The sequence below is a fragment of the Pogoniulus pusillus genome, chromosome 21 (assembly GCF_015220805.1).
Source record: "Pogoniulus pusillus isolate bPogPus1 chromosome 21, bPogPus1.pri, whole genome shotgun sequence".
Classification (NCBI taxonomy): Eukaryota; Metazoa; Chordata; class Aves; order Piciformes; family Lybiidae; genus Pogoniulus; species Pogoniulus pusillus.
The window spans coordinates 18677300-18699755 of NC_087284.1; the positions used below are offsets into that span (position 1 = coordinate 18677300).

Below are 22456 nucleotides of genomic sequence, written 5' to 3' on the forward strand. Positions count from 1 at the left end.
AACAGTGAAGCAGCTCTCATGGATCTGCTCTTCAAAAAGATATAAAGCCACTGATTTGCAAATGCAGTGCAGTTGTTTTAACTGTGGGGGAGAAAAAAAAGCTAAGGCTTATTTGAAGTTTGTACTAGTTAGCAAATAGGAAACTAATCCCTCAGGACGAGTTGTATACATATATATATATATATATATGCACACACATACACGTTTCTGTGAGGTAAGCACAACAATCTCATTGTAAGAATGTGCATTTCTCAGTGGTGAAACAGAGCGTTTCCATAGTGTGTGTAAGGCACTCAACCCAGACCAAACTGGGGATGATGATTTCTGAAACACCCAAAAAAAACACTTGGTTCCTTCCAACACTCATCATGCTGGGATACTAAAATAGACTGAAAATCCTATCTGTCAAAGGTTAGGGCTGGACTGGCCACAGGACAAGTGACAGATGCTCTCTATGAAACACTCTCCTTTCCAAAATGGAAGAGAAATGGAATGAGAGAGAGAGACTGACAGGTTCAGAAAGAAAACTAAACCAGTCCAAATGGAAATAAGAACAATAAAATGAAGTAGTCACAAAGAGATACAAACCAATATCCAATCCAACCCCTGATAACAATCACACAGTATCACAGTATCATCAGGGTTGGAAGAGACCTCATAGATCATCAAGTCCAACCCTTTACCACAGAGCTCAAGGCTAGACCATGGCACCAAGTGCCACGTCCAGTCCTGCCTTGAACAGCTCCAGGGACAGCGACTCCACCACCTCCCCGGGCAGCCCATTCCAGTGTCCAATGACTCTCTCAGTGAAGAACTTTCTCCTCACCTCCAGCCTAAATCTCCCCTGGCACAGCCTGAGGCTGTGTCCTCTCGTTCTGGTGCTGGCCACCTGAGAGAAGAGAGCAACCTCCCCCTGGCCACAACCACCCCTCAGGTAGTTGTAGACAGCAATAAGGTCTCCCCTGAGCCTCCTCTTCTCCAGGCTAACCAATCCCAGCTCCCTCAGCCTCTCCTCGTAGGGCTGTGCTCAAGGCCTCTCCCCAGCCTCGTTGCCCTTCTCTGGACACGCTCAAGCATCTCAATGTCCCTCCTAAACTGGGGGGCCCAGAACTGAACACAGTACTCAAGGTGTGGTCTAACCAGGGCAGAGTACAGGGGCAGAATGACCTCCCTGCTCCTGCTGACCACACCATTCCCCGCTATTGATGGAGGAAGTCCCAGGGAAGTCCCATACTAGACTCAGCAGCAGGCTAGAACTGAATTCAGCAGATGGATTCTGGAGTTGGATTAAAAAACACATGGATTTGGATCAAAGGCTGAATGGACATCTCAGACACTGGCCATTGAAGAAGACACTGGTGATCCCTCAGCTTTACCCAGAAGGTGACATCCATGAACTGGAATTCCTTGTTCAGTTTAGAGCCATCTGTCCTCTCTACTCCTCCCTGCAAGTGACACCCCTGACTTCCTGCACCCCAATGCGGGGCACAAGATTTAGCAGTTCTGCACAGGGGCAAGAACAAATGAGAGCCTTTCTGCAGCCCAGTCCTTAGCAGTAATCCTAACCATCAGTCAGCACTGTGAAAACATGCTGTGAACTTCAGAAAATGCTGTCACTGAGCAGAGACTGAACTAGGAAGTCAAATAACTGAACAGAATTGGTTATGTTCTAGTTGAGACCAGGACAACACCAAATACGAGTAAGCCATTGACTGAAACTCAGCAGGTATTGTACACAAGGCCTATGCAGAGGCACCAACACACAGATTTTTCCAGGAGCACTTCTTTTTTGTTCTCCTAGCATGCTCTCTGTAAAACAAAAAACACACAATGTGTTCATCTGAACTGAGGAAAACCACAGCATTTCTATCCTGGGAGGTACATCCATTAGCTTAGTTTATTCCTAGTTACCAAGGTCCCATTGCACAGCTGCTGGCACTGAAATCTGCCAGAGAGAGAACATACAAACTGAGTTGCAGCTGCATGGCCAAGATTCCAGCATGCTCACCATGGGCAAAAATAACAGCAGTACAGCTCAGCAGGAAAAGCATGTGGAGAGACAATATTTTATAGAACAAATTAAATCAGTCAACAGTGGTGGTTTAGTCCTACTAAACACCAAATTCATGGATCTATGTATTTGTTCTTACAAAGGAGGTACTCTTCAGCAAGACAACAAAGTGTTGCACAGTTCTGAGTCCTCTTCAGCTCTTGTTCTGCAAAGCAGGGGAAAAGGCAGAAGGCAAATCCTGTTCTCACCGTATCCTTTAGCAAAACTCCCTTGTGCTTTAGGTGTTATCAAACTGAGGTAGTTTTTTAATTGGGTTATATGATCTTCTGATTAAATTTGAGAAAAGAATTTTAAAGAGATAATTCAAACTGTTCAGTTTTAGTTTTTCCTAGAAACACAAAGGCTGCTTCACCCAAAGACAAACTGCTTGCCTCAGCAATCTCAAAATTATCCCTGTACCCAGAAAATAAACTTAATAAGAGTGGTAAAACTACCTAGGCTTGCCATGGGACAGGAAGGCAAGTTGACTTAACACACTTTGAGACCAAGGTTATTACAGTCAGCAGGTGTTTGTGTTAAATGAAGATCTGTGAAGCTGGCCTGACAAAGAGCTGAAAGAGGGAGTCTGATGAAGATAAGACGGACCTGTTTTGGCTAAAACTGATAAAGCAGGGCTAAAATAACATAAACATCCAACTTCAAAGCACATTCAGGTAGCCAACCTGACTGAGTGAAACCTTTGCTTAACTGAAATTTTAACATTAAAATTGATACCCTTCAATATGCTAACAATGAAAATTAAGTACATGCTAAACATGTGTGACTATACTACTCACCTTTCCTCCCCAATCATGCTAGAAGTCATCTAGAAGGCAGGGCCAAACTGGACTGGGGTATAAAATCCATTTGAGGGACTGGGAGTGCACATGCTGCTGAAACTGGTACCAGTCAGCATGGGTAGCGCAGTGTGGGCCAGCATGAGCAGCATCACCAGCTGCAGCAGCAGCTGTAACTAGGGGAAACAGATACGAGGACCGTCAACAAGCTGTGCTCCTTTTCCTCCACCCAAGACACAGGCACCTTTCTTGATGAGAACTGCACCTTCAATACATGGCTTAATTTCTGCTGCATTACTGTTAGAGCTATTGCAAAGCTTCGCATCTGTAACTGTAGTGGATGTTACCCAGGATTTACTAATCCTGAGATCATCTTGCACTCAGTGCATTTATCACCAGCAATCCCAAACCTGTTGTATCTGCCACTTTGAACAATTAAACCATTTGTTTGTTTCAACTTTCTGAGCTGTGTCAGAGCAAGTCATTATCAAGGCATCAAAAAGTGCAGGCAAATATTCATTTTGCCAAATATTTCCAGCAAGAGTGCTGGGCTCTGAAACAGGCAAACATCAGGATGTCACCCTTAATGTGACAGCTGAAGAGACCGAATTCACAGGGAAATTCTGATTCATAGGCTTACCAATTCACATCTATTTGCCTCTCTGCCACTGAAGAATAAAGAAACACACCTATAAACCAGACAGAAACTACCAAACTGTACCAATAAAAGGAGTTTTAAGAACCAGATATAGGCCTGTAAATGGTAGATGAATCAGTAAGGCTGCAGTTCTTCATGGAAACTAAGTTCAATAAACAACCCTGTGATACCCATAAAGGATTTTGTTAGCATTCAGGAGAAGATGTGATTACAGGCACAGTTTTGTGCAGCTTTGCCACACGCTGCACTAAAGCCAGGCTTTTTAATTCTTCAGCCAAAAAGGCTGAGAGGTTTTGCTTAGTTTATTGCAGTGATGTAAGAAGCATTCAACACCCACAAATGAAATGCTGGATAAACAGATGCACTGTGCACTTAAACCAAACTGTTCTGCAGCCCAGAGTCATAAGTTCTGCAAAAAGTTTCAAAACTTCACTGAGTAGGAAATGTTTCTTTTAATGTGGTTATGTGTGTGTCCTGATACATTTTTGTATACATGTATACATACAAATGTGTCATGTCACATTTTTTATCTGATTTACCATACAAAACCTGTCCCCTTCATTTACTGTCAGCATGAAAACAAACTGTCATTTGGGTGGAAACTCCTTAGGACTGGTAAAACTGAATTTTGGCAATGGTGGACAGAAAATGACAGCCACACTACAGCTTGCTTGCTGTTCTGAGCTGGCAGAGGCAAAACAGAAACCACTGAGAGAATCTCATCATCTTCATTGTCAATAAATCTATTTCATGGCTGCAGAGAAGCACGTCTGCACTTGGCTCCACTTAAGAACAAAAATAGAAGTATCATCATTTTAGTGGATGCTACAGAAATGGAACTCCCCAAGTAAATCTGACACATTAGTAGCACCTCTTTAACTGTGGGCTAATGATTTCTGCAGACATGGAGTGGAATACTTTACTCCTATTTGCAGCCATCTGTGCTGCTTCTTCCTTCAGATCAAGTTTGCCAAAAATGTAATTAAAGTCCCTTTGCTTTAAACCATCACGTGCTTCTTGGTATCAATGCACCAATTAAAGAGATCGCTGCTGCCACAGGTACTAACTGCTGAGCTCTCACACAGGCAGAAACACAACTCAGTTGTGTATATCACTAGAGCCTGCTAATTACTAAGCTTTCTTCCTATTCTACTTTAAAGTTTCTCTCAGTAATAAAGGGAATCCAGAAGGAAGCTTGACTGAAAGTTTCAGCAGGACAGTAAGACTCAGAAGGCTGTCACTAATGCCTTGGCTGACTGCACACTCTCGTGGAAAAGCAGTCTTCTGGTGTACATTATCTTTTAAAGTTAATTTCTTCATCCTCTAGGCCTTGCTAAACCTCCCCTGGTGCAACTCGAAGCCACTTCCTCTCATTCTGTCACTTATTACTTGTGAGAGGAGTCTGACCCCCACCTGGCTCCAACCTCCTTTCAGGGAGTCATAGAGAGTGAAAAGGTCATCCCCCAGCCTCCTCTTCTCCTGTTCTCTGAACAACCCCAGTTTCCTCAGCCCCTCCTAAAAGGCCTTGTTCTCCAGACCCTTCAACAGCTTTGTTGTCCTCCTGTGAAATTTAGAGTGGTGTAAGGACGTCTGACCTTTCATGAGGTAGAGCAAATGATTGCACTCATGCTCCTAGTCTACTGTGATGCAAAATAAAATATACTTACTTGAGTACTTTAGTTTTCACATGCAGTGCAGCAGGCTAGGAGTGTACCCACAGCAGACTGCTGCACCTCAGCTGAGACAGCCAACGTAACTGCTCCACTGAACCCATCTTAGCTGCTCTCCTCTCTCTACATTCTCGTCCCCTCCCTCACCTCTCAGCAGAGCAACAAAGCTTAAATATTTGTGTACCTCCCATTACTAACTAAACTGAAACTACCAAGCATGAAGAAAGGATGCATTTACAGTAAATGAAGTGAGGATGCTGGGGAAGGAAGAAGACTGGGGAGGAAGGCAAGCATAAAAAAGGTGGAAGACAATTTGGATCAAATATTTTCCACTATGGCAGGAAAATACACACCTCTGTTCAAAGTATTCAAGTTTGTGAAAATCACTCAAGTAAATCAAGGTGAAGATCTGTGCTTTCTAGAAGTTTTTACTTGTAGAAAAGCTGCACTAAAGCAGTAATTTTAGGCTCTATCATAGTGCTCAGCTATCAGCTTGTAAGGGCTGATTAGAAAGAAATTTCACACAGTATTTCAGTACCTATTCCACTATCACTGACAAAAACAGATGTTTGGCAGCATCTGGCACTAAATAAATGGAAGCTTTTGATACATGTTTAATAGGCAATGTTGTCTCCCCTCAAGCTCTGGCCCAGATGAGAACAATCAGCATGAGAAGGAAATGCAAGTGCTGCAGCAATCAAGAGATTTAATATGTGGCATTGCTTATTTCAAGTTTCAATTCCTCGCAGAATTATTACTCAGAAGCAGTGGTGATGCTCTTTGGATACCTCTGATCGAGCTCCAGTTGCATCTTTGAGAAGATGAGGGATTACTTGACAGCTTTTCACAATCACTGGCTGCCACATGATGTGTGTTTTACTCTGTTACTACCTATGATTATCACTCAAATAAAAGCAGTCATGCCTCTTCCTGCATTTCTTTCTCCCCACTCTGATCATGTACAGCAGTTTGGTGACATGAAAGTGGCCAGAGTAACCACTGACACCACTCAGCCTGCCTCAAAAGAAGCATTTCACAGTATTACAGTATCACAGTATCATCAGGGTTGGAAGAGACCTCACAGATCATCAAGTCCAACCCTTTACCACAGAGCCAACCAGTTCCCATATACCACACCAACTCCTTACAAGGGACCAGGCAGGACTGCCACTTCCAGAAGTGATGCCAACTTAGAGCTTTCCTTCAACTACAGACTGATGGTTTCAGTCTATCCTCATTAAATTCTTCTTTGGTTTGGAACACTGTGATGGGTTAGGAACTTTCCACCCCCCACTACTGGAATTTACCAACCTAGCTCAGATGGCTTGGAAGGAAGATGAAGCTATACTTACATAAAAGCAAAATTTCCAAGCATATATACACAATGTATTTACAACTACTTACAATTATATACAAGTTAAAAATAATACAGAAAACCAAACTCCCTCCCAGACAAAGAAAAACTGCCCAGAAGGGCTCAAAGCTTCCCCCCTTTTCTCCCTCTCTATTTGTTTTCCCAGCCAGAAACCAAAACAGTCAGTCAACAAAGCTTACTTGTTGTGCGTTGAGAGATATTAGAACAGACTCATGAGGAAGTGAATAAGGAAATATCCCAAGACAGAGAGCAGGACAAATTGTTGACATTCTGGCTTTTTATCCCCCTCAGCAAACTAATGAATGATCAATTATTTAACTTCTCTCATTAAAATACTTCAATTAGCCTCAAACCAGCACAAACACACATCTTGCATTTCATTCCCTGAGCTGCAGAGTGACTTGGGTTACTCCTACAACCCTACATGGTATAGCAATGTGCCCTTCTGGCCAAGAAGGTCAATGGAGTGTATTAAGAAAAGTGTGTCCAGCAGATCAAGGGAGGTTCTCCTTCCCCTCTACTCTACCCTGGTGAGACCTTGAATACTGTGTTCAGTTTTGGGATCCCCAGTTTAAGAGGGACAGGGATCTGCTGGAGAGGGTCCAGTGGAAGGCTATGAGGATGATTAGGGGACCGGAGGGCATGGTTTATGAGGAGAGGCTGGGGCTTTTTAGTCTGGAGAAGAGAAGACTGAGATGGGATTTAATAAATGTTTATAAACATCTGAGGGCTGGCCAGGAGCAGGGGGACAGGCTCTGCTCACTTGCTCCCTGTGACAGGACAAGGAGCAATGGATAGAAGCTGCAGCACAGGAGGTTCCACCTCAACACAAGGGGGAACTTATTTCCAGTAAGGGTCACAGAGCACTGGAACAGGCTCCCCAGGGAGGTTGTGGAGTCTCCTTCTCTGGAGCTTTTGAAGGCCTGTGTGGATGTGTTCCTGTGTGACCTGCGCTAGATTGTATGGTCTTGCTATGGCAGAGGGGTTGGACTTGATGATCTCCTTGGGTCCCTTCCAACCCCTAAGATCCTGTGATCCTGTGATCCCAGTACATCTCAATGAGGTGGCATCTTTCTGAACTGTTAAAGTTTCTTCTTAAGAGCCCACAAATTTTTAAAAAATATTTCACTATCAAACACACCACAGAAGTTCTCAATTTCAATTGTGTTCAAACTGCAACAAGAAAAAAATATGCCAAAGCTAAGTTTTAAGATATCAAGAAAGTAACTAAAGCAACAGCCACACTATAAAATGAGTCACTTCTACTAGAATAAATATGCTTTTAAGGATACAAAGCACAGAGGTTCTATCTAAAGCACAGCCAGTGTGTTTTGCAAAGAAAGCAAAACCTGGTGTCTTTGATGACAGCTGGCTGTTTGATGGTATCAGCTGCCTTTTCATTTTGCAGTATACTGGGTGCTCTCTGGTAGAAAGATACTGAGGTGCTGGAGCAGGTCCACAGAAGGGCAATGAAGCTGGTGAAGGGTCTAGAACACAAGTCCTGTGAGGAGCAGCTGAGGGATCTGAGCATGTTTGGCCTGGATAAGAGGCTCAGAGGAGTCCTTCTCTTCTCTACAATTCTCTGAAAGGTGGTTGGAGCAAGGTTGGGGTCAGTTTCTTCTCCCAAATGACAAGATGAGAAGAAATGTCCTCAATCTGTGCCAAGGGAGGTTTATGTTGGACATTAGAAGAAACTTCTTCCCCAAAAGGGTTGTCAAGGCCCAGAATGGGCTCCCTAGGGAGGTGGTTGAATCTTCACCTCTGGAAGAATTCAAAATACATGTAGACATGGTGCTGAGGGGCATGCCTTAACAATGCACTTGGTAGTGTTTGGCTGATGATTGTACTCAATGATATTAAAAGTTTTTTTCCCAGCCTAAATGATTCTATCACTCTATCATAGCTATTTATTAAAACAGCAACAGCTATCTTCTATCTCTGTCTTGCCTGAGGAAAAGTATGTGGAAAGCACTACTCACCAACAACATGAGATCCTTGCTGTGCATTTTCGTTGGGAGTTTCTTCAGCTCACTACAGGTCATTACCCTTTCATTTCAGGTATGTAATGAGCAATGACTTCTTCAACAAAGGAAATCATCTGTGTTACCAATGGCAACTTTGCTTTTAAAGACATGCACCAACCCCCTCTGTGTGCACTTGTTATTATTTTTTTTTCCCAAATTAGCTCTGGTATGAAATAAGAAAGGTTCCCCTTGGCTTCACCCTGAGCTGATAATGAAGAAACCCTCAGTGAAGTCTACTTCCAAGGAAGTCTTCTTTAATAGCACTGATTAAAACTAAAATGAGGTTTCTACCTAGGAAGCAAGATGTATTGCTTCCTGCTTCCTTCACCAGGGTACCTTGTAATTGGATCAGTGCAAACTGGACACTTCAGTCAAACAATTTAATTTAAAAAGGAAAGTCCAATTTCCCTCATTGACCAACACCAATATGCTGAACTCTGAAATCAATGCAAGACCTTAATTACACTGAGGGAAAAGACAAGAAAACCCTGGTGGGGGTCTGCCTTCATTTTAACTATGTATCAGATTAATGTAGATCTTAAAGCAGGAACCTAAAAGTATATCTTAAAGAACTAGTTGATTTAACACATCTTGTACAACAGTAGGATAGGCAGAATAGGTGCAAGTAACAGGCTGGAAAATGTCCTTGTAACATCCATGTGATGCTGTATCAAATTATCAACTATAAAACAGGTGGATTTCTTTTGCCTGACATCAGGGCACATAAGTTACAAAGGAGATGATAAAAGCTGACAGATTCGGGGCAGCAAGATAGAAGAAAAAGACACATAATTAAAAAGCAGGTTATTCTGAGGCAGAAATTAATTGGGAAAGACTTGATCTCTCCATTTTCTGTTTATGCTTAACAGTGGTCAAACCCACAAATAATACCAGGGAGCTGAAAATCTTAAGTATTTGGAGGAAGACATTAACTAAATACTTATTTTCCCTGTCCTACCCTGTACAATTCTATCAATTAAATTATCCTTAAGTCTTATGCCCTTAAGTTTCCTCTTTCTCTCATCATTTCTTCTATTAGCAGGCCTTCTTCCTCACCAAAAGCAGCAGCTGTGAATTACTTCCCTCTAACATCTCATTTACAAACCAGACTTCCTCCATGAAGCAGACATGCACTGGCTTGTCTCAGCAGCCCATGTAAGAGCCCTGGAGAGGTGCTAGAGATCAAAGGAGAATTAGAGGATACTCTTCTGATGTTGTCTTCCCCTTTGGCAAAACCACTAATAAAGGATTCACTGAAAACCTGCATGCTACTGCTTCCATCCTTTAATTCCATATATTGGCATTGTCCTGGTTTGAGCTAGAACATAACCAATTCTGTTCAGGGATTGACTTCTCAGCTCAGTCTCTGCTTGGTGATAGCACTTTCAGAGCATGTTTCCACAGAGGGTGGCTGCTTCTAGCACTGGTAACACTGATGGTTAGAGTTTACTGCCAAGGGCTGGGCTGCAGAACGGCTCTTGCTTAGACTTCCTCCTGTGCAGACTAAGGATATCACTAAACCTTGTGCCCCACATTTGGCTGCACGAAGTCACAGGTGGCACCTGTGGGGAGGAGTGGACAGGACAGGTGACCCTAAACTGAGCAGCAGGAAGAGATTCCTATCCCAAGGACAGCTAGAATGGGGGATGTATAGGGAAGCTGCCTGACTAGTGAGACCTGGTCAGAAAGGTCAAAGCTCAGTTTGAATTAAATCTAGCTAGGGAGATCAAGGGGAATGGCAAATATTTCTATAGGTATATGAATGGTAAAAAGAAGGCTAGGGAAGGTGTGGGCCCCCTCAGAAAGGAAATGGGTGAACTGGTGACAAGTGACATGGAGAAGGCTGAGGTTCTTAACAACTTCTTTACCTCAGTCTTCTCTGGCAAGGGCTCCAGCCACACTCATGAAATCACAGAAGATAATGGCAGGAGCTCAAGAAAGATGTGCCCATCATAAGAGAAGATCAGGACTACGACCATCTGATGAACCTGAAAGCATTCAAGTCCATGGGACCTGATAGGATACACTCAAGAGTACTGAGGGAACTGGCAGATGAGGCTGCTGGGAAGACAGCATCTCAGGAGATTTCCAATTCCCAGGTACAAAATTCACAAGCCCAGAAAGACCCTCAAAGAATCCCAGCACCGTGGGGCTTGGAAAGGGATCTCTGGAGATCACCTGGTCCATCTACTCTGGTAAAGCAAAGCAGAGTCCAAGTTATCATTCAGGGAATTGCCTAATGTGAGGGAGACACTCTTCAAGCCCTGTTCAGCAAGCAAAAGCAAGGCTGCGATTGTTGTCCTCACATAGCACTGATGATTCACACTCTTCTTCATTCCCCCCCCTCTACATATTTATTTTGGTATACAAGTTCTAATTCCCATTTTATCCTTCCACTGTTTCTAAGTGAAGAATGGTGTGCTATGGGGAAAGGAGCTTTCAGGTGTGCCAACTGAAATGCCCCTCTACTAATGCATGTAGCATGGGAAGCAGACAGGAGAAATCTGAGACATGCACACAGCTACAGGGCTCTGACATCATCAGCATCACTGTGACATGGTGGAATGGAGTGCAGGAATGGGTGGATTGAGGCTCTTTAGGAAAGGCAGGCAGGGGAGAAGGGGAGGAGGTGTCACCAGATGCAGTCCATGGAAGTGGAACTCTCTGAGAGCTTATGGGTCAGGGTTAAACTTTTAATTCTTGTTTTATCCTTCAACTGTTTCTAAGGGAAGGATTGTGTGCTACAGGAAAAGGAGCTTTCAGGTAGGCTAAAATTCACAGCCAGCTACACCCTTCCCTGCCTGACTGTATTTACAGAAGGCTCTGGGTAGACCTTACAGTGGCCTTCTAGTATCTGAAGGGGACCTACTGGACAGCTGGAGAGAGATGTTTTATAAGAGTAAGTGGTGACAGTACAAGGTCATGGTTTTAAACTAGAGCAAGATAGATATAGGTTGGATATTAGGAAGAAGCTCCTTACTATGAGGGTGGTGAGACAGTGAAAAGGGTTGCCCTGAGATGTCATGCATGCTTCATCCCTGGAAGTGTTTAAGATCAGGGTGAATGAGGCCTTGAGTAACCTGGTCTAGTGGGAGATTTCCCCACCCGTGGCAGGGGGATTGGAACTGGATGACCCTTAAGGACTCTACCAACTCAAGCCATTCTATAGTTCAATGAAATCTCCACACACCACTGACAATGTATCAGCAAGAAAGCTTCAAGTTCAGAAGGAAACAAGATTTGATGGGAGAAAATGAATAGAAGAAGAGGTCCTCTTGATTTTCTTTCTCCTCCCTTCACTCTTTTGCATATACACAGCCAGGCCTTTGAGCTTGAATTATTCTGAGCAGAGGATTGCAATCCTCTAAGTGTTTGTATGTGTATGAAAGTGTAAACATATGGCAAAATTCAGCAGCTACAGAAATGGCTTAATAAGACTCTTAAACTCCTGAACTACTTCTCAGCTTCTACTGTTTCAGTTTCTCATTCATTAAAATTTTGTAAATCCAATAGGAAGACATGAAGCAGTTCTGTAACTGCTTGAACAAATGACATTTAATTAACAATAAGAAGAATGATATGTGTTGGTACTACCACAAAGATCCATGTGGTGCAAAGTATTTTCTCCATTCTACTGGAGAAAAATGACTGTTTAACTAAGAACAGTACTGTCTGGCAACAGTAGACCCTGAGAGGGGAAATTCAAGGATGATGTTACTGTGTTTGCAACCAGATCTGCTGGTTGTCTCCCCAAAGTGGTCAAGAAAGTTTGTAAATCTGCCTTAGAGAAGTGGTTTTCTCCCTCTCTAGGGCATCTCCTACAGAGTTAGATGAAAAAGCTCATGGCAGACTAGGAAAATGTTAAAGCTGAACAAAAATTCATCGATAGGGCAGAAAACACAGGGAACGTCTATTCTCAGAAGTAACACAGCTACTCCCCATATGCCCATATAAAACCTACATTTGATTCCCAACTTCTTTTCCAGCGTACAAGTGACTAAACTGCACGTTTGGCAGTTTACAAGTGGGTTTAATCACCTTGGTACAGATTTACTAATAAGTTATAATCCAATTTGTCTTAGAAATAACTAATATTTCAAGCGCCTGACACCAGAGATAGCTGAACCAGTATAATCTTATTGCAATTAATAGCCTCAAACCATTCAGTTGCAATCTATCAAAACTCTACCAGCACTGATCACAGTTACTTTCATTTTTTAAAATGCCTCTTGGAAATGATAGTAAATATCCAGATATTCTTCACTTTTTTTTTTCTTGTTGTATGTGTGTTTTAAAAGAGTGGTGAAAAGGGTATGGAAAAAGAGAAGGAAATCCTTGCTTTTATTTTAGCAATAGTCTAAATCTCCTAACAAACATTAATGTGGCTGTTGGCCAGTTTAGACAGGATATAAATTACTCTCCTCCACTCTACTCCTTTCTTCAATCATTAAAGTTTACTTAATATTCAAGAATACTATTTTATATTCCTGGAAGGTAAAAGCCTTTCTTTATTCACAGAACAATTACACCTCTGGCTGTATCATAAATTACTTAGTTTGTCAGGACAACATACTTCTAACCTTATCTGGAGAACCAACACTAGATATGAGAGAAGAGATTTGTTTTCATGCTTAATAATTAGTAAAAAGTGTTTTGCCCTTTATTTACCAAGAGTGCTCTTTATTTATGAGTTACATGCCAAACATTACTCAGGATTTCTTTCAAAGTCAGTGAAAAATGTGAAGTAGGGAATTTGTACCAGTGTTTGTGTTTCCTTCTCACACACAGAGAGAATTTCCCATGAGATATATACATGCAATTTTGTGATTGATCTTCCCAAGGAAAGGTCTAGCTGGAGGCAGCTGGCTTGGGCTAGGAAAAAGAGGTCACCAAACAGGCATCTTTCTCATTATGACAGGCAAGGGTGGTGTTGAAGGCAATATTAAAACACTTTTCTTGCCTTGTCAAAGCTTCTCCTGCACCTAGGATGAAACATGCACAGCTTTCCACACACTGAAGTTCCAAAAGTACATCTTCTAGTACACCTACAACTCCAAAATAATACAAAGTAGAAGAAAACAAAAAAAAAACAAACCAAGAATTTTGTGGAAGCAGCAAATGAATTTCAGCTTTGCCTCCAGGTCTAACCTTATGGACCTGATGCTGGTTTAACACAGCCTGCTCTAAATAAGATGCGTTCCCATGATGAGGAGAGGAGACCCATACAAAAAAAGTCCTGTAGGTTGGGATAGAGAGTTTAATGGAAATAAACAATGTCTACCTTAGCCTGTTTTGCAGAAAAGCACAGCAAAAGCTGAAGCAGCTACAGAAGCCTGTGATAAAACTATCCCCTCACCCCGCAAGCCCACAGCCAGCCCATTAGAAAAGACCAACATCCCAAAATGGGAAATTGGAAGCAGTGCCAGAAAAAAGAAGCCTCTCATGTTACAATACAAACTACAAGGCCCATGATACTTTGCTCCAGGCAGCATGTTCATTTTGAAGCTGGCAGATTTGACTGAACCCATGACAGCCCATAACTTTATTTTTTAACTGCCCAGAGAGGTGGTGGAGTCCCCATACTTGGAGGTGTTCAGGAGAAGCCTGGATGAAGCACTTAGTGCCATGGTCTAGTTGACTGGCTAGGGCTGGATGCTAGGTTGGACTGGATGATCTTGGAGGTCTCTTCCAACCTGGCTTATTCTATGATTCTGTGCATCCACCCCTAAATTCACCATATTCTTCACATTATATCTGAGTTTGAATATATCTATTTAAAGACTGGATGATCTTGGAGGTCTCTTCCAACCTGGTTGATTCTCTGATTCTCTGAACTGGCTGCACCAAGAGAAAGGTGGGCAAGTGGCTTTTTACTATTATTATATTGCGCATTTCTCCTGCTTAAGTTTTACACCGTACCTATATTCTGATGGTAGAACTTGAAAGCTGTGCAATATAATAAAGAAAAATGCCACTTACCTGACTTTCCATAACATGGCCTACAAGAATTCAGCTTCTCACTAGTATGCTAAAAATTGGGATGTCAGAGGAGAGCAAAAAGTCTGTTTTTTGACAACGAAGAATGTCATGTAGCCTAAAAAACAAATTACAGAGGATTTTTGCTTCTCTAAAGGAAAAAAAAAGCAGACTATATTTATTTTGCTGTTCAGTCAATCACTCCAGTTTTCCTTCCATTGAAACAGAAGGTATTTCTGCCACTATTTGCCACTCCACATATAACTTCTAAGAGATCCACACTTTCCTCCTAAATATGTTTGCTGATAAGAAGAGATTCCTCCAACACACACCCTGCTTGCTAAATCTATTTAAACTGTGTTGAGAGGCAGGAGCAAGGGTAAAGAAGTTGGAAGAATTTCATCACCAGGCACAGAAAATTACAGTCAGTAACAGCCGCTGTTTCTAAAACTACAGATCGTTTACTGCAGCTTTGCAACCCTGTTCAAATGTTCAATCAGGCTCATAGAGCCTGATCTTGGAGGTCTCTTCCAACCCGGTTGATTCTATGATTCTATGGATGAGGCACTTAGTTCCATGGTTTAGTTAATTAGAAGGGTTAGGTGATAGGTTGGACTCGATGATCTCAGAGGTCTTTTCCAACCTGCTTGATTCTGTGATTCTGTGAGTCAAAAAAAGCCCTGGATTTAGAGAATGCACCAGGCTTGCATACAGAAAATTAATGAAACCATGACTTATAAAAGGCAGGACAAAAAAAAAAATAACCTCAGCCAAACAAAATCAACACAACAGAATCGACAAAAGCCAACGAATCCAAAAATCCCTACTGAATTCCTAATGACTGAGTTACAATGTGGTAATGATAACATTTACACATTGAATTTTGTTAAAGGAATAAAAACCACTTACCCAAATCTCCTGATGCTTGCACCACCACAGAGAAACAACAACGGTCAATTTTCAAACAGGCTGATACCTCCAAAACCTGAATCTCAGCTAAAATGCAGTGAAAACACAATACCTGTGTCTCTAAATATGGCCCAATATATCTACATACTACAGCACAGGTTTTTACTCAGAGTGGGAGTTTTTCTCAATGGGATATTGGAAAGACCTTTTCAGCATCACGTTGGTGACAGTCTCCTGAATGTGATAATAAGGCAACAGGAACATTAATGCAAGAAATGTCATCAACTCCTTCTCCTCAGGTTTTCTGACACTGAAGTGTATTGCTACCTTACTTGACCCACAAACAATGCAAATGTGACCTGGAGACTGGCAGAGCAGCAGTATGATGTAGCTTCATACTGCAGGACTTAAAGTCTCTGCCTCTTACAAGCTACTCTTCTGCTATTTTCGTTTAAAACTTGTATTTAAGGATAACAAATTTTATAATTAAGGTTTAAAGTCATCTGCAGGTGGATGATCATATACATGAACCATGCAAAAGAAAGGAGAGCTGCGCCAGGGGAAATTTAGGCTTGAGGTGAGGAGAAAGTTCTTCACTGAGAGAGTCATTGGCTGCTGGAATGGGCTGCCCGGGGAGGTGGTGGAGTCGCCGTCCCTGGAGCTGTTCAAGGCAGGATTGGACATGGCACTTGGTGCCATGGTCTGGCCTTGAGCTCTGTGGTAAAGGGTTGGACTTGATCTATGAGGTCTCTTCCAACCTTGGTGATACTGTGATACTGTAAAGGCAGACTACCCAGAGCCATTTGATTCACGGGCAAAATTGCAAGAGCAGCTACAGTAGAAGTAAAACCTCTACATGAAGTCTTCATGATGAGCAGAGTGCTCAAAAAGCACCTCAAATGTCTACAGCTTTCTTTGCTTTTTACCTTCCAGCTGATGCTGAGATTAATAATCATGCCATGAAACCAAAGGTAAAAATCTCAAGTTGATCACATGATGAAGCAATCTGCTCTAAACCCTGGCATTAAAAAAACCACCAAACACCACCACAAAGCCCCCCAACCCAACTAACCAAAAAACCCCATCCTCCAAACTTGCCCCCCGTTATTTCTCTGAAGAAATGGCACCAAAACATTCTTTATGCTAGATCAGGCTCTAAGTGCTTCCAAAAATTTTAGATGTGACTGGGAGTCATTTCATGTTTTCTGCCACAAAAACATTCTGAGCTGATGGGTCCACAGGGATGAGCTGTTCAACACCATTTCTGAGAGACAGAGGGTAGTGAGGAAGTAAGTAAGTGTAACAATATTACAGGTTAAAATATCGTAAGATCAAATCCTAAAACCACATTCAAATATTCTCAATTCTTACTTTCTATCCAAGGAAAAGAGCTTTTTAGTACTTACTGCAATGAAGGATGTTCTGCCTACAAATAAATAAAAGCCAAATTTCTGTCTCCACCTTACAGCCTGCTTAATTAATAGAATAATAGAAACACTTAAGTTGCAAAACCTTTTAGATCATTGAGTCCAACCATTATCTAACTCTAACAGCTCTGGGGCTAAACTATGTCCTTCCAGCACCACATCTCTTTGTCTTTTACTCTTCTAGGAATGAGGATTCAACCACCTCTCTGGGGAGTCTTTTCCACTTTTTGAGAATCCTTTCAGTAGAGAAGTTTCTTTTAAACAAACTTAAGCCTCCCCTGGCACAACTAGACGCCATTTCCTCCTGTCTTATCACTTGATACGAGGAAGAAGACAGCGACCCTCACCTGGTTCCAACCCCCTTTCAGGTAGTTGTGGAGAGCCAGAAGGTCTCCCATCAGCTCCCTTCTCTCCAGGCTAAACAACCTCAGTTCCCTTAACAGTTCCTTAGAAGACCTGTTCTGCAGACCCCTCACCAGTTTTGTTGCCTCTCTTTGAACTTGGTCCAGCACCTCAGTGTCTTTTTTTTTTTTTGGTAGTGAAATTACTGCATTCATAGCCCAAGTTGGGATATCCTATACCCCATGCTGAGTGGTCCAACTGTAACAGCCAGGGTAAAACTGCCACCTGGAAATGAAAATCATTGCCAGAGTGATAGGGTTTTAAAATGTTGTATCTAGACTAATAAATGTTAATTATGTCACTTGTCAGACCTGAAAGCATAGCTGAAAGCAGGCTATTACAATTCTCAATTAAACAAAAAAGAAGATGAAGAAAAAAGTCACTTCAGAAGCTTTAGACTAAGCACAGTTCATACACATAAACTGAGATGAATTAGCATGAACACCAAGATTTATTTTTGCTGCTTTACCAATGTCCTTCAAACAAACAAACCACTCGCTGCTTCACAGCTGAGATCTACAGGAGGAGTAACAGAAAGGTCATTTCAACCACAGGAGCTCTTCTCAGAGTAACTTGATCTGGATTATTAGTTTATCTGAAACCAATCACACTACCCAAAGGGCCCTCTGACTATTCACTCATGTTTTTGGTGTTGAAATACAAAGTTTCGTAAATCAAATCTAGATTTTGGAAGACTTCATGTCTCTGAGTGAAAGCCAAGTGTGGTAAACAAATTCCAGCTCCTACCATCATGTGATGTAGACTTTGATCTTTTAAAAGCACAGGCTAACTACTAATTATAGTAAGAATTCTCACACACAAATGCTTCATTATATAATTTACAAAGCAGCAATGTGATCATGTCTCACAGTGATTCAGAACTATGTTAACCCACCTCAGAAACTGCAAGCTCCAACCACAGCAGGGTGCAGAATCGAGCTTTTTGAAGTGTTTCAGGTCTGTAAAAGCATTTCATCGCAGGGCCACTCTGCATTAAAGTAGATGTGTTGCACCTCTGACACTATAAATTACTTTCCTCTAGCAGCAGTAGGAAATACAAATTAAAATATGTATGTCTTAAGTAAAAAAGAGATAAGCAGTTAGTTATTGATCAAGAGTGACCTCCACATGCCTGCATGCAGACTGGGAGAAGCTGCACACCCTGCTGAAGTGATACTTTTTATTACTGAAGTTCATCAAACACGCTGGCACTGTGGTATACATCCTACCAGCACCATGTGATGCATGGCTATGAACAGGCATCAAGGGCAACTAAAAAGCAGATGAAATGATGAGCAATAAGAATGTGGAAAAAATATTATGGCTGAGGATCACAGAATCATAATGGTTGGAAAAGACTTCTAAGATCAAGTCCAACATCCAACCAAACACCACCATGACCACTAAACCATGCCCCAAAGTGGCATAAATCTGCATTCGTGTAGGAAATGTCACATTAGCAATGCTTTTCTGAAAGCCACGTTGCAAAAGACGTGGTATTATCCTATAAATAAATATGAGCTGCAATTTGTCAGTTGTTTATGAACAGGACATTCAATGCCCCTCCTGATACACCTAAGAGAAACTCTTTCAGCTGTGCGTCTATTTCAGAACCCTAAAAGCACCAAACCCAAAATAAACTAAGCAATGTGTGTTTAGGATACCACTTTTACCAATTCAGAGGCTGAATCTAATGCATAAAAGTTGGATGAGAATTAAGGAAAGGAAATACAAGCCTCTATGATGTAGTAAGACAGAATGTGCTTTAGTTCCCTTTGCTGAAGAGACTCAGTAAAGCATTGCTATAAAAACGTGTTAAAATGAGAAGGAAATGCCATTTTAAACAGTTTTACTTCCTATTTAGAGTAGACCTGAGAGCAAAGGGAGCAAGCATGTAGGAAGGAGAGTGCTTGAAGAAAGAAATAAAAGCACAGTAGCTGGCATTTGTCTGCAATAATATTATTGGCCTGCTGAGAGCAATTACAATAGCACAGACAGCACTTGCTTTATTGTGACCTTATTGCATTAAATCTGAAGCAAAAAGCTCTGAGATTCAGCAGGGAATTTATTAGAAAATTTTAATGGCAACTTAAATTTGATCAAGAGGTCTCAATATTAAAGGTCATATCCATTACTATACAGTGGGAAACCTTGGATCTCTCTGTTCTTATGTTCCACCATTTCTCAGTTTTGTTTTCTTTTGTAAGAGTGGGTCAGAGTCCACTTCTCCCAGCTTTGCAGCATTAGGGGGACAAAACTGCTATTCACATTTTTTAAAGCCTTAGCCAGCAAGAAAAATAAAGAATGCTGATCTTATTTTAAATGAGAAGCTGAAAATGAAAAGCAAAATCAAGCAGTATTGATTAAACGTGCGATACAGCCAGATTTTCCCACCTTCTGTGGACACACAAAACACGTAACCTCATCTGCACTGAATTACCTGCCACAGCTTTCAAATCAGCTCTCATCATGACAAGGGAATCAGACATGGGCTGACTACTGACCTGCACAGAATAGTAAAAGCTGTGCAGTGTTTTTCCCTCAGCTCCAGCTCACTGCAAACCTTTGAAACTGGGAGTACTATTTCCAAACTAACAGAGTTGCCATTCCTGAAGAGATTTAAAAGCTGGGATTTTAAAGTGATAGGACAAGAAGAAATGGCTTTGAGCTGTCCCAGAGAGGTTTAGGTTGGATATAAGGAAATTTTTCTTTGGAAGGATTGTAAAGGCCTGGAACAGGCTGCTCAGGAAGTGGTGGAGTCCTCATCCACGGAGGGATTGAAAGCCCATGGAGCCCATATTAGTCAGCACAAACGTGTGAGCACAAGTCCAGATCCTTGTTATTAATCTGCTCAGCTGCCCTCAGAACAAAACAAACAAACAAAAAAGCCATCCTCTCCTTTCAGTCTACAGGAATACATATCACAGATATGCATAACACTTTCTCAGTAGCCTCAGTATTCACTCCATGTAGGATGTCTGAGGAAAGACAAAAGGTTAAAAGACAAGCTTCCTGTACTAGGCAGACTTAGGTTTCAAAATACATCCCATCTGATTACCCGGTAGCAGCAATCTCACTCTTCCTCCAAAGTACCAGAAAACCTGGCAATTGAACTAGTTTAACCTACCCTTCAGGCTATGCTGGCAGTATGCATATTTTTTGGAGGACAAGTCAGATAGTAAAATAATTGCTGTCATATTTAAGAACATCAATGAATTTCTGTACGTGTGTTTACTTGAAAAACTACAATTAAAAAGACAAGTAGAATGGCAAACCCCACAAAGAGAGAGCTGCTTCCTTATTTCTCTCTCACTGACTCTCACCTAACCAGAAAATACCAGCAGTAACTAGAAAGTCTTTCTTCACTGCTCATTAGGCAGGTTTTGTTGTCTGTGGTGTGCCTTACAAAACTTGGTAAGACTGGCACAGACAGTGTGGTCAGTATCCTGCCAACTTTGTCTAAGTAGAGTTTCTTCTCCAGTCTACTGCTACTTGGATCTAAATGAGACAGAGAAGTGAGAGAGGTAGATGATAAAGGGATACCTACTGAGATACTGTTGTAAGACTCAGAATACCATGCTTTATTTCCTGCTGTGAGCAAAACTTGAGAACCTGGGCAAATAATTTAGTTCCCTATGTACCAAAGTCTTTAAATATATTCTTCAATTTAAACTGAAGTAGCTCCTTCATTTTCACTTCAGTATCTTTCTGTTGTGAGACTTACAGTTAAAATCACAGTGCCTTTATCTACCAGAGCTCACTGCTACTTCAGGAGTGGGGCAGAAGTCTTAGTAATTCTTTCTGCTCTCTGCCTTGCTCATAGAGATGAGAGAAGGGAAACAGTTCCTGCCATGAGAAGTCCTTTGAGATGGCACAACAAATGTATATGTACTGTCATACAAAATTATTAGTAATAAACCCAGCATGTTGAAAATACTTCATTCCCCCCCCATAAACCCCCCCATACATGTGGTATTTTACTGTCAACAGGTTAGTTCTTAGGTATTATTCCAAAGCACAACATTGCACATCATTTACATCATTTTTTTCCCTCCTCTTTCTCCGTGAGCACACATACAAATAATTTTAAAACAATTTCAAACATGTCAAACCACTTAAGGAGACTCTTGAAAATCTAATATATGAAGTTAACTACCATCATGATTTATTACTGGAGTTCTGCTATTATAACTTGACAATTAAGAAATATTGATAAATGTATACACATTATTGATGCCAATTAAAAAGCACAAGATTGATTAACCTCCCAGAGCTGTGTGGCACAAGCAGTTAAGAGAGTAATCAGCCCCAGTAAGTATTCAATACTGACAAATGTGCACAGAAATTAGACTGCTGTGAGACAAAATGTACTTTAAATTAAAATTAAGATCATTTGAACACAGAGCCAAACCATGCACCAGTAGAGGTTAGCAGCTGACCTGCTGGAGAAGGACCTGGGAGTGTTGGAGGACAATTTCACCATGAGCCAACAATGTGTCCTTGTGGCCAAGAAGGCCAATGGTCTCCTGGGGTGCATTAAGAAGAGTGTGTTCAGCAGCCCAAGAGAGGTTCTCCTGCCCCCTTACTCTGCCCCAGTCAGGCCTCATCTGGAGTACTGGGTCCCAGTTCTGGGCTCCCAGTTCAAGATAGACAAGGAACTACTGGATAGAGTCCAAGAGAGGCTGCAAAGATGCTTAGGGAACTGGAGCATCTCTCTGAGAAGGAAAGGCTGAGAAACATGGGGCTGTTTAGCCTGTAGAAGAGCAGACTGAGAGGGGATCTTCTCGGTGCTGACACAGAGCTAAAGGTTGGGGGACAAGACAATAGAACCAGACTATCTTCAGTAGTGCCCAGTGACAGGACAAGAGGTAACAGGCACAAAATGGAATCCAGGAGGTTCCATCTGAACAGAAGGAAAACCTATTTTCCTGTGAGGGTGACAGAGCTGTGGATCAGGCTGCCCAGAGAGCTTCTTCACAGTAAGAGCGGTAAGACACTGGAACAGGTTGCCCTGGGAGGCTGTTCGTGGCCCTTCCCTGAAGGTGTTCAAAGGCAGGTTGGATGAAGCCTTGAGCAACCTTGTCTAGTGGAAGGTGTCCCCAACTATGATGGGGGGAAGTTGGAACTAGATGATTGTTAAGGTCACTGCCAACCTAAACCATTCCATA

The 22456-nt window shown here is 41.8% G+C and overlaps 1 protein-coding gene across 2 annotated transcripts in view; it reads right to left on the reverse strand.

Moving 5' to 3' along the window:
- Window positions 1-22456, reverse strand: part of LYRM4 (LYR motif containing 4) — a 78257-nt gene that overhangs the window by 28960 nt on the left and 26841 nt on the right. The window contains exon 3 of one of the 2 annotated variants that reach the window (XR_010306263.1): window positions 14554-14668. The exons of the other annotated variant lie outside the window; for it this stretch is intronic. The gene's annotated coding sequence lies outside the window, so the exon portion shown is untranslated. The remainder of the gene's footprint in view (window positions 1-14553; window positions 14669-22456) is intronic. 2 annotated transcript variants of the gene reach the window in all.